This window comes from Thermobia domestica, chromosome 18 (assembly GCF_964235325.1).
Source record: "Thermobia domestica chromosome 18, izTheDome1.hap1.1, whole genome shotgun sequence".
NCBI lineage: Eukaryota > Metazoa > Arthropoda > Insecta > Zygentoma > Lepismatidae > Thermobia > Thermobia domestica.
Window position 1 is genome coordinate 83,410,285 of NC_137471.1, and position 13,990 is coordinate 83,424,274.

General features: G+C 36.4%; 1 protein-coding gene across 2 annotated transcripts in view; it reads left to right on the forward strand.

The window, feature by feature from the left end:
* Positions 1–13,990, forward strand: part of Setx (probable helicase senataxin) — a 216,238-nt gene that overhangs the window by 128,629 nt on the left and 73,619 nt on the right. The window lies entirely within an intron of this gene.

The window sequence follows — 13,990 nt, forward strand, 5'->3', positions numbered from 1 at the left end:
CGTGTAGATTTCGAGTATCTGTCTCGTGAAAAGGAAAGAAATAGATAGAATAGTAAGAATTCCAAATGCTGTAACTTCCTCAATTTTATGAATTCATCTTAGCCGCTTCTACACAATGTAGAACTCACCAAAAGACGTTTATACCTATAAAATCTCTAAGTCTAAAAAAAGTCGACTTAGCCAGTTTATTTACTACGTCATTACTATTTGGCCTAGAGTCATGATTCAAACGTCATTTTCTTCAGTATAACAAGCCCTTTCCAACGGTACCACTCACATTTCCGTATCATATACTTGAACCGGAAAAATCGGGAAAAACCTGAAATTTTTCTGAAAAAAAAATACCCCCTGGGAACTCTTACGCCCCTTGGGCCCGGCCCCTGTTTCACCTAAAAAAAATAAAAATTGAGAAATACCCAAAGGTGCACACAATTCGTGTGCAAAGTTTCAATCTGATATCTTGGAAACTAAAGGCGTGAAAATTTTTTGAAATTTGCCTTAAGAAATAGTCATGCCCCGCCCCTCTACTTGGCGCCGCCAAGTTGACCACCCGGTTCAAAAATGCATCTGAGGTGTTTTTTGGTCCATCCTTGACATGACCAATAAAAAAACAGCTTAAATACCTGTTATAGAATCTAAATAAGCGGTCAACCCCATGATAACCAAAGTTACCATAAATCCTAAGAGGGTTAAATATTTGCATAATATATTCATTTTAGGCAATTTTTATCTTCGATTATTGAGAAAAAAACTTCAACGGGACAGTAATTGAAGCTTAAGGCTTTCTTTCAACTCCCTAATACACAGTCGTAAAGAGATTTTTGTTACTAATAAGATTTGTACATTAAATATTGTGCATGTTATTATGAAGGACAATTTCAAGTGTAATATCTTACTTTAAATACATATTACTCATAACACAATTCGCGATTTAACGGACTTCCGATTTTACGAACACTATTTTGCTAGGACTCCCGGATGTTCCAATTTAGCCGAAACAGTCCCGGGTTCACATTACATCTTGTCAAAAATTGATCAAACCTAAATGTCCCGGCGTTTCTCCAAAATACGTCAGTCCAGTATCATTCGTGCAATATTTTAAAAATCCCGCTTTTGTCAGTCATCGATATTCAACTAATAGGAATAATCTACACTCTGACCTATTATTTAATTCAGGTATTCCATCAAAAATAAGTGCAGTACTATGAATATACTGTTAATTTTCATACGGTATGCTGGTATTTTAGTCTAAAAATCTGAGAGCCCTTTAGCCCGAATTAGTTCATTAAATGGAGAGTTTACTGTATATGTGATCTTCAGTCAGAACATCTTATCCTGATGATGATGTTGTTATCTTGTAGAGATCAACAAACCTAAAGATGAGAAAAACTTCTGTTGAAAGTAACTTCTCCAAAAATATAGGGGGTAATGGTATAATTATGAGAAAACTTCTTAAGTATAAGCGTAACGTCATAAGTGAATTATACTGCATAAGTAACATTTAGGAGCATTAACCCATGAAATTAATACCTGTAACACTGGCGCAGTTCTGTTTGAGATGGACCAGTAACGCTTTTATAATTTTTGGGAATTGCACCACAAGAATTTCTATGTAATGTGATGGAGCAAGTAAGTTTAAACTGCACAAATGAATAATCAGAAAGATGATATCCGAAGCATGTGTAAATGATGGAGCTTCGTGCTCGGAGAAAAATGGGAAGTAGGTGCTCAGAAAGGAGCTTAGTAATCAAAACGAGCTACATTTTCAGAAAATTAAAGAAGCTATGTGCTTAAACGTTCAAGGGGAACCCAGTGTTCAAAAGGACCTGTGTGCTCAGACGTTCAAGGGTAGCTTAGATCTCAAAAGGAGCTGTGTGCTCAGAACATCGAGAGAGCTCAGTGTTCAGTTGTTTTAAGGGAGCTTAGTGCTCAAAACGAGTTGTGAGCTCAGAGGTTTAGGGGAAGCGTAGTGTTTAAAAGCAGCTATCTGCTCAGAAGTTTAGAGGGAGCTTAGTGTTCAGAAGATGCTTACTCCTCAGAATTATTAACATGACAAGGTGATCGCAGAATAAAAAGAAAAATGGAGAAGAGGTTGACTTCGATTTGATCCAAGGAAGAATTAAGATAGATGATGTTAATTTGAGGAGACCGGGGGAAGATGTTGAAAGATATTGCAGTAATACGTGTCAGCTCATGGCAATATAAAATTATTGTTAAAAGAAGAAAAATAATTATTTATAATTATCTTAAATAGAATATGTGTTTGGTAGCTTTTGCGGCGTTATAAAATACATTGGTTCTGATATCTAAGTTTTATGCATACGTTACAATTTATATCAGTTTATGTAGAAATACTGTACTAAATTGTAGTGAAGTGCACGTCTGATATTTGCTAATTGCTAATGATTTGTTTGATACATATTATTTAGGTAGGATAAAGTTTAGGTGTCGTTAGGCTTTTAAAAAAAGCCTAAAGTTACAAATGGATTGCATAAATAACGTGTATGAGAAGTTTCCCGTGAAATTAATACCTGTAACAATTATACATAATTTGTGTAAACGATATGAAAACTTTAACGTATTATGTATGAAGTAATAGTTACTCTTATTACTTGTATTGTAAAAACAAATACTTACTGATATGCACTGCTAAAGTTCGCTCGAAAAACAACAAGCAGTAAAATTTAAGTTTTCCACTGCATAAGTATACAATTTAATTTCATTCATCTTGACTTGGAACTATTACTTAAATAATTAATATTTTTCTGAATAGCAAATAACGATATGTTATTGAAACTATTGAGACTTATTTTAATTTTAATAAATAAATACATACTCTGGTCAGAAAAATATTAATTATTTAAGTATACAATGTTGCATTTACTCATAACTTCTGCCTTATTAGGATCTTCTTAGCTAAGTAGCTGACACGCGTGTTTTTTGTGCATGCGGCCCCGAACTGGATTCCGGTGGAAATGCTTACCTCGCGTACAAGCAGTACACGCCGTCTTATGTAACCTTGGTGGTGAAAACAAATATTAACGTCCAATTAATCAATCTCCTACCCTATTATTGGATATAATGTCCTTAGAAAAGTTGTGACAGCTCTTTTCTAATAATATATTCATCAGCAAAACTCAGGAGCTCCCTCGTGGCTAAGCGGTTTCCGTTCGTCCCTTTGGCGTGGGAGATCCGGGTTTGAAAAAATGAAATATTTCAGTTTTACGTCCCACGATTATACTGGCTAGGCTAAAGGAGACGGTGATGATGAGAAATTAATGAAATGGTGGAATGAAAAAAGTGGGAGGAAACGGGAGAACCCCGAGAAAACCCACGCACACGGGGTTTGTCCACCACAAAGCACTTGGCGCGAGCTGGGATCGAACCAGGGACCCCACTCAGCAGAGGTGAACGCTCTACCACTGAGACACCGCGGCCCTAGATCTGGATTTGATTCCCAGCAAGAGCTGTGATTAGGATTCCACGTTAAGCTATAAGTCCACGTCTCATATAGCTTCACTGCTAAAAAGGACGCTAAACTCAAAATCAAATCAGTAAATATTCAGGGCATACTGCCATACTATTTTAATATCGCATCTGTCTTATCTCTTACGGAGACTTATCTTGCTTTTGGTGGTGGCACTCAATCGCTTTCGTTCCCATAATGTGCATAAAAAGCAAATTTCATGTAAATGGTTTGTGAACATACAAGTAACATGTAAATATTTTAACACAGATACTATCTGGCACATTAACTAACGTTCACGTACAATTTACCTCATAATCTTAAAAGGACTTCTATATTCCTATTATAATTCCAGCAGCCTATCATATTGCCTTCGGCAGCTAGTCAGTAATAAAGAGCTTCGGCTCTCCTTCTTTTTTAAACATTTTATTCAACTTACTTCTTTTTCCACACAAAATACTAAAATCAATAATAATTTATTAAAATTTCTACAATGAACTGTTGACATGCGTTTCATACAATGTGAAAGGTTTCATTTAATTTCAATTCACTTGCTTTCTTGTCCATCATTATTGTCATCTTTAACCCTGCATTAACGTATACAAATCCTTTATGACTTCAAATTGTATAGGGATCGCAATTTTTCAGATTTGTATAGGGTTGCCACAAAGTCCCGTTACCCCTTTATTAATGCTAATATCGACCTACCCCTGTGCAAGAAATATCGAATGCATACATGGATCGGAGAGTGGAGGCATGTGCGGCACTCCTTCAGATGTTCAACACAATACCAAAACGCGTCAAAGTTATCTTTACCGATGAGTGTGCAATTGACAGGAGGTCTCGCGCACGCAATGTGGTCTTTTGGTCCAAGGACAATCCGCATTTTTATGAAGAGTTAGAACAGAATCCACCACATGTGATGATATGGGCAGGCTGAGTAGTACTGTATGTGTATAATAAAATTATGAGTAATACTCGGGTAGGTTAGATTGCTCGCTATCCCAAATGAAATCAAACAGGTGGTTTAACAATATTAGTACAGAGTGTCTACCAATCAGGGAATTTGTAAGGTCAGGGAAAATCTCAGGGAATTTCATTGTGTGAGGGAAAATCTTGCCCAGGATTTGTATAATGGGAATTAGCCTAAGGCTAGCTGGGGCTTCGCCCCAAGACCCTCGCACTAGCTCGGTCTATGGTCTCTCACCTCATAAACCTACATGCATGCCAATTTCGTCATTATGGCCCTACCGGAAGTACCAACATTTGGGGTGCAGAATATGTGCCACTTCAATAACATGTGAAAGATTTTTCAGTTTCCCATAAAACCCATCTAAAATTGATTTTTTTTTCTTTTGTTAGATAACCCACCTCTCCTATCTGTCCTGTTTTCCTATTTTTTTCCTATATTTTGGAAATGTGTGTATATTTGTCCTATATTTTAATCTTGTTCTTTATTTCCTGTATTTTTCAGTCATTAAATTATTAAAAATACAAGCCAAGGCAGTTTCAGTGATTATTTAAATTGCTACATATTAGCAATATGCTAAATGTGTCTTAATGTGCCAGTGCTGTGCCATCAGTTGTAGCTCAGGATAATCTCTAAAATACTCATAGAATAATGTAACAATTGGGGATGAAACTGATGCACAACACGGTACTTAACTGCGAAATTATGGTTGAATTTAAATAAAATTCAAATGTTTTAATTTTGAAAATGACAAGTTGAGGAAAAGGTGAGAAAGAGAGATAGGTTATGATTAAGAGATAAAGGATGAGCACTAGCCTGACATTCCGATGAGACTGGTGTCGTCCTGATCATCTGGATGATGAATGGTTTTCCCTGGAGGAGCCTGGATATACTGGAGTCAGCCAATAACTGGAACTCAATCCTGCTGGACTGCTAGGGGTGTTGAGTTCTCTCTTTACGGTACGTCTTCTATGATGTTCTTGTTCACCTTCATTGCACTACTCAGATGTCAAACTCAAATGTGCCTGTGGCGATGAACCAACAGAATGGTGTTCTCGAGACACGGAGTCAGTCGACCTCCAATAGTGCGATATGCTTGCCTCCGACGATCCTGCACCTTCCTAAACTTCGTGGCGAATACCCCTTGTCGATGTGGTCTCCGTGGTTTTGTTTAATAAAAAACGATGAGTCTGATGTTCAGTAAACTAGGAAATGTCAAGCTAGGCGGAAAAGAACGCGGAAAGGCAAGAAGGAAACTAGTCGCGTTTATTAACAATTTCAAAAGCGAGAATTAACAAACACATGATTATACAAGCTGTCTGAAAATGTACAACATTAATAAAAAGTTTTTATTCCGTAGAATTTTAAAGAGTTCATGATTCTGTAGAAGATAATCGTACAATAATAAAATGGAATTTAACAAATTAATAGTTCACAGTCACATCACTGTTACTACACACAGATACTTCACATTAGCATTTTTTTCTGAGGACTAGTCATTAATTCTCACTATTATTTTTTTTTTTTTAATTTACTTTTCCCTATCCTGTTTTCTTTGTTTCCTATGTGCTTGTTCTTCCCTAGCGAAGCTTAACTGAGGGACCTTGCCATGCTCCAGTTTCTTAACGCAAGCTGTATCAGCGTTTTCTTTCAGCAGTGTTTGCAGCAGTATTGGCTGGTCATTGAGGTGTGTCGGTTTTCACCAACTTTTCCAGTGCCTTCTAATATTGCTGTACATAATTACAGCAATTACAGTAGATGAAGTAAAGAGGCAATACACTTCTTTCTTCAACCTTGAAAGTTAATTTGGAGTGCTTTTCAAGAAAAGCAAACAGGTTAGGTCAGTTATATTCACAACTACTCAAAGGCAAAGAGGAATATAAATAACTATATCATTTTGTGAAGAAATGCCTTATTTTATCTCACGGAAATGCCTCTGTTGAGTCCGGCTTCTCAGTAAACAAAAATATCTTATTACCTAATCTTAAACAAGTGCCACTTATTGCACAACGTCTAGTGTATGATAGTGTTCTTAAATTGGGAGGTATTCTGAACATCGAAATTACGAAGCCCATGATACATTGTATGCGAAATGCATCACAAAAAAGAAAGGAAGCATTAGCAGAAAGTCATCTTCAGAAGCAACAACTGAAGGACGAACAATCAGAGCGAAAACAAACGGCTCAAAAAATCAAAGGACTTGAAGCTAAGAAAGCCGAACTTCAAGAAAATACTGACCAGGAGATTGCTAAATTAGACAACCAGATAGAAGTGTTGCAGAAACTGTAAAGAATCTGACTAACATTGTGAAATGCATGTAAATAAGGTTGTATATTTGTTCGTGAACATTTAATACTACTCAGTGGAGTTATGTATGTATGTGAAAAATTGTATAACATCTGTGACAATGGTCTAAGTTAACCATCTGTGTAAACAAGAAAGTTATTGTATAGGAAAACCCATTTCGAAAAGTTTTTGCATTTAAATTCTGTTATGGTGTGATGACTAAATAATAAAAATAAATAGGAGTAGAAAGGGTGGCCGTGAGGGGTGAAGGGAGCCCACTAAAATAGTCATAAATTACAGATAAATGAATTGGTTCGTTTGTACGTTTATAGAATATTGTATAAGCATATAAACAACGATGAAAACTTACAGTTCACTTTAAATATAAGTTATTTTTCATGGGATATACTAAGAAAAAAGATAGCGACATCGCCTGGGAAAGTTATAATTTTGTCAGGGAAAGTCAGGGAATTTGATAATGCTTGCTTGGTAGACACCCTGTAGTATTTATTACAGTTAACGTCTTGCGGCTGTCCATTTTTGTTACTACGGAGGAATGAATTTGCATGGCCACATGGGGCAATAATTAATCCCTCCAATAGTAAGCAATTGTAGTAATTGGAGAATTCCTCCAATAGTAAGCAAGCGAACCTGTTTAAAACTAGTTTATAATCTAGTTTAACCGTATAAAGCGCAAATATTAAATGTAATTATATTGTGACAACTAGTATTAAGAAATTATATTAACATAATAACACACATATATATAATTATAATAAGAACAATACTAAATAATGCGTGTATGGAATCGAATCTAAGGCCTTACTCATTCACTTCGATCTATGATGCCTATCTCCCTTTTTTAATAGTAAGTATTTAGTACAAATCATTCACTCTATAATACTAATTAGTCTCCTATTAAACCTTATATATTGAAGAAAACCAAATCAGTTAAAATCAAGTACTCATATTTTTTTTCTTTCTTTTTTTACAGTTCTTAAATATACCATACGAATTAGAATCAAAAGTATGTATTGTGGTTAACTAGTCTCCTTACAATCCTTTCAACAATACTTAACGGCTGGATTAATATCTCACGAAATAGCGTTACAATACATAAGTTATTTCGTCTTTCCTCTCTTGTATTTTCTTTTAGATTAAAAATAATAATAATTTATCAGCCACAGAAATCGTTAGTTTTGAGCAATGTCAAATGTAAGAAGCAACGAATGCTACCTAATAATTAACTTTATATTCCTTTATATATATATATATATATATATATATATATATATAAAGGAATATAAAGTTAATTATAAAGAATTTAGTTAGCAAACTTTTCGTTTTGAGTCGAAACTACGATTCCGCTCTGACCCCTTGTTACCTGTTATACATTGCGCCAAGGCATTCGTTCCTAACAGGTAGGTAGGTCGCTGCTTACGTCAGCTGACCGAAGTACAAGGGAAGTAGCTTCCAAGGCACGACACAAGAAGGATATCGGAAGCAAAACAGCTGATTCAAATCAACTAAACACATATAGTTGTATCGGCGTAACGTAAACGGAACAACAAAGACAAAGACCCCCTTCCGTTTCTTTTACTATTATTAGGCGGAATCAATAAATTTCGCTACAAGGTGTGCACAGCAGACGCGTGTTTGGGCCGTTCTTTTTTGACGGTGTTGTGAATCACCAGCGATATCTGGACATGTTGCGAAACGGTTTTTTCCGCTCTTGGAGGAGCACGGAATCAAAGAGAATGTTGGTTTCAGCATGATGGGTCATCTGCCCATTATGCCCTCACTGTACGCGAATATCTTAGTTCTGGGTATTTCCTGGGTATTGGATTGGTCGTTGTAGTCCGGATCTGCCCGCACCACTTTCCTTGTCATCACGAAACCCAGACCTCACCACCTGTGATAATGTGCTATGGGGGTTCATAAAAGGCATCGTTGCACAAAACCGTTACGACACCACAGCCGAACTGACAGAAGCTGTGAAACAAGTTTTCACTCAAGTTACACCTGCAGAGTTCCGCAAAATGTCACACAAAGCCTTGTGGCCTATTATCCTTTGTCGACCGAGAATGACGGTCGACGAACTGATCCTTTGGACTCTTAATGTTTCCTATCTCAATGAAACTTCTCGAAAGCATTGTTGTTCGTGTCTTTCAGTTCTTTCCGTGTAGTTATTTACGTACGTTTAGTGGTTTATGTTACCAATTTTCAGGAAGTAACCGGGACGTTGTGGCCACCCTGTATATAGGCAAATTGCTATAAGTTGATACAGGGTTAAAGAATAGGGCGAAGAAGAAACTAACTTTATTGAAGGCAAAGGTTTCGTATTGTATGAAACGCGTGCTAAGAGTATACGGTAGATTGCGTTTATATCGGTACTCCCGAGTTGTAAGTTAGTGTGTGTAGTGATCACTAGAATTTTAATAACTTACTGTTGATTGTAGTGTTTTATGTGGAAAAAGAACCAAGTAGAATAAAATGTAAAACATGTTTGTGAAGCCGAAGCTTTTCATTATTGCCTGCCTGTCGAAAGCAACAGGATTAGCTGCTGAAATTGTACTAGGAATATAAAAGTCCTTTTTAGGATTCCCAAGGCACATTATAGAGGCGAGTTCTAGTTAATGTAAATTTTATTTCAACACGTAAATGATGTGATATATTAATAATTATTAGCCTTAATGCAATGTTTAGACTTCACGAAGCTTTTTTACATGTCTATTTCTTTCTTGGTTATTGTTGCAATAGGCATAGTGTATTGACAGATGAGCTCGATCCTAGCTGTTTATTCTCTGATGATATCCAATACAATGTGTAGACTATAAAATAGCTTAATTTTAGTAAATTGTGAAATTATATGTATATTTTTGTACTTTATTCGTAATTATCGAGTACTATTGTACGTATTACACACTGAAATTTGTAGTATTTTCCTTTGTAAATATTTCTATGCTCATACGACTGGACCCCAAAAGGAACTTTTTTAAAATTAATTTATCCTTCAAAGTCCTCTTCATTATATGTGATTGATGCATTTATACAGTCTTCTTTCCCACTATTGGAAGCACTGATTTTGATACCGTCCCGTGCCGTCTGCGAAGTTCTTTGTGATACTGTCTCAAGAAGTTATTTTTACAGCCTCCACATGATCTAAACGCTTTTCTTTAAGATTTTTTTCATTCTCGGCAGCATAAAAAAATTGTACGGTGCTAAATCTGGCGAATACGGAGGGTAGTGCACGATAGTCCACCCCTGAGAGCCCAAATAGTAGTTCACAGACAAGGCCATGTGTGCGGGGATGTTGTCATGGTAGAGGCACCAGCCACTGATCGCCAGATTTCCGGGCGTTTCCTTTATACACCCTACCGGAAGCGTCTTAAAACTTCTAGATAAAAGTGGTGGTTAACACTCTGACCAGGGGAACAAATTCCCGGTGCACAATTCTACAAACATAACAAAAGAAAGAAACAATTATCATCGTCTTAACATTTTACCCCACTTGTCTTGGTTCTTTGATCAGGAGTCTTCCAGTGGCTAGACCTGTGCTTGGTTTCGGAGTCATGCCCTTAACACCAGCTCTTATCAACTGTAATGACTCAATGTGATTTTTCGAATCCTGCCTCAAATTCGTACTTTTAAAAAAATTAAAAACTAAAAATAATCCTATGTGAGCAGGCAAGAACAAACTTAGCGCCAACACATCTCATTTTCAAATCCTCAGTCGAAATCTTCTGGCACGAGCTCCAACTCACTCCTGTCTGTTTTGAAATTTTGTCGATCGTGAAACGATGATCCTCGTTAAGTTTTTGGTGGATTTTTTCAATGTTTTTGTCGTTTCAAAATAATGAAGGGCGCCCAGTACAAGCACGATCTTCAACACTCATCTTACCACGTTTGAAGTGTCTAAAACTGCCATAACGATTTCGCAGGCGACAAGTGAGAATAGTTGAGAAAAACAACCCTGCGATCAAACGTAAACCTCCTAGACACTAACGCAGACGCCGCTTGGGCACCCGATTTGTGATTACTAGACCCAGCTAGTGGGAAAACACTCTGATATGTCTAGGAAAGACACACGGTTTCAATCCGCTTTCTTTTGGGCCCCCCTTCGTATAATGTTTAGTCTTCTATAATATGCAGGGTGTAGAGAACCTAAAGTGTATGATATGATTTCGCAGTTACTTAATACTGAAATATAACATAGTTCAACTCTCGATAAAGTAATACGTAATTTATAAAGATGTTGGAAGTGATCCCGGCCAACCTCCAAGTACAGATAACACGAAGTTAAATGTTGTTGGATGTCCAGTGTAATGTTCCAGTGCCATTTCAATTAAATTTTGCTTTGAACGTGTTATTTGAGTTCTTCAAAATTGCGGGACGTACAATGTCTGTTGAAGGTGTGCAAAAGAAAATAATCTAATGCGGCAAAGCCAGTGATCATGCTGATCACTGATTCTTGCAAACTTCGCAGTCAGCAGAGAAATTTTGTGATCTCTTCTAGATTAGAATGATGATTGTGGTACTTCCCACATCCATCCATTCCTTAGGAAGTCAAATACATTTAAACCAGAGATGACTATATTTCAGATACTTGATCGAGTATCCATTATCAAGGACCGTAGAGGCTTAAAATATATGTCGCAACAGGATTTTCACACATTTAAAGCTTCAACTTCAGTGGAAATCTTAATTTAAAAAGAAATAAAATAAAATAAAAAGGTAACATGTTTTTACCTAGTGACGTATTATATTTTGAGAACTGCGCGGTATATGCGTTCTCTCTTTTTTAGAATTAAGTTTAATGTAGGTGCACTTAATATCAATAGAGTTTTACTTTTTGTTTTTCAGACAATTGAATATTTTAATCCACTTCTCGACGTATCTTCAGTTTCCCATATAGATGTACTGTGGAATCCAAATGAAATACAATGTTGCTATATCCTCTATCCATACACATAAAGAATTTGTAATTAGAAGATATCAAAATTTATCGAAACTTATAGGCAGAAATCGATCTAATCAAGAAATTTCTGTGTACAAGTTTCGACGAATTTTGACATCTGCTAAAATAGTAAATAATTTATATGCATGAAAACGAGATATGACGTCATTGTACTTCGTTTGGATTCCATAGTACATGTGTGTAGGAAACTAAAGATATATATATATATATATATATATATATATATATATGTAGAAACAGATTAATATACTTGCAAGTACCTGCAAAAACACAAATTGTAATAGGTAAAACTATATGAGTGTTAAGTTCATTTACACTAAACTTAATTCCAAAAGAAGAGAACACGCATACACAGGATACAAAAATACAATATCGATACTAAGTAAAAATAAATTACTTAAAAAAAATAAGTTTTCTACTGAAGTTGAATCTTTAAGTGTATGAAAATCATGTTGCTGCATATGTTTAAAGCCTCTATGTCTTTCGGTTCTATGTCCTACGCCTATGCCAGCTAGACTAAACGAGACAGTGAAGATAAGAAATGAATGCAATGGTTTAATGAATGAAGTGGGAGAAAACGGGAGAATCCCGAGAAAACTCACGAACGTAGTGTGTGTCCACCACAAAGCCCACTTGACGCAGCTGCTATCGAACCAGGAACCGCAGACACCAGGGATGAATGCTCCACCATGAGCCACCATGACTCCTTAAGCCTCTACGGTACTTGATAATAGGTACTCGATAAAGTATCCGAAGTACTGGATATTTTCCCTTAGAATACGATTTTTTTTTTAGTACTAATTTTATTCAGAGACGGCCATTCGGGCTCGCAAGGACTCAGGCTCACTATTCTCGATGGGGCTCATGTTTGCTAATCTCAGTGAAACTCACACTACAGCATGGATATAAAGTCTCTTCCTGATAACAAACATTAATAACAAGAAAACTAAGAGTGATAGAAGCATGCGGTTTGCAGCAAATAATAGGAAAACTCAAAATCTTTTTTACCTAAGTTAGAGAATTTCCACATGTTCTCCATTAGTCGCCCTCAAGATATCCATGAGATGTCACATGTGAAACTTGCGCGTTGGAGACTGTCTTCTTGTGTTAACGCATGAACATTGTTCACCTTATATGCGTATAATTTCAAGCGTTTGTGTAAAATTTTTAATACAGTTGACTTCGGAATGTCCAGTTCACGTGATGCGCAACGCAGGGATTTCCGTGGGCTTCAGGTTAAAGCAACACGAACAGCTTCCACACTTTCCTCACTAACACTCTGACGATCTAAAACACTTCATGTTGCATTAAACTTGCTATACCATTCCTTCATGCTATTAACATTTGGTGGCAGCTGTCCATACTCTCTCCTTAATGTTCGTTGAAATGTGACGCAAGATTTTGTTTCATGATACTACAACACACACTTCGCTTTCTGCTGCGCTGACGCCATTTTTAAACAAATGATGCGCTGCGGTCAACTGCACTAGATTGCAACACAGTCTGTGTCAAAATCTTGAAGTATCATACAAGCGATATTTTCAGACCGCATGCTTCTATCATTCTTAGTTTTCTTGTTATTAATGTTTGATATCAGGGAGAGACTTTATGTCCACCTTGTAGTTTAGACACCTTGTGGTTTTATGGTTAGCATACGGTTCTCAAGTGCAGAAGACTCGGTTTCGATTCCCGGTTCGGATCCCACGCTAAGCTGTAGATCCTTGTCTCTTGTTGCTGAAAGGGATGCTTAACTCCAATCTATCCAATCGATCGAGCTCGGACTCATTATCCTTAATGACTTCACAATAGCTTGTGCTCACGCTCATTAGCCGTATTGAAACTCGGGCTTTGGCTTGCTATCCACTGTAGAACTCCTGCTCATAAGGATCGCGAGTTTGGAAATCTCTAGGTCAAATACAGACTTCCCATTTTTTTGTTAATTTATTGCTAAACAATATACGTACATAAACGCTGAGTTCTTTACCTAGTTGTAACTTTTTTTTTCTTGCGTTAGTCAATATCACTTAATACCATCATTTTTCTGAGCTTTATCATTTATCTATACAACATTTTTAAGAGCATGTGTGTTATTGCAAATAAAGTAAAATAATTGATTCACTAATTGATGATAATTGTAATAACACCTCTGATGTACATTGTATTGTAAAAAGCACTTAGAGAAACTTTTCGTTATCAATTAAATAACGACACTTTTACTTCCAGGAGAAAACACTGGTAGTAACTAGTTGCTATACCTAACTATAATATATATATATATTGGCCTCTTTCT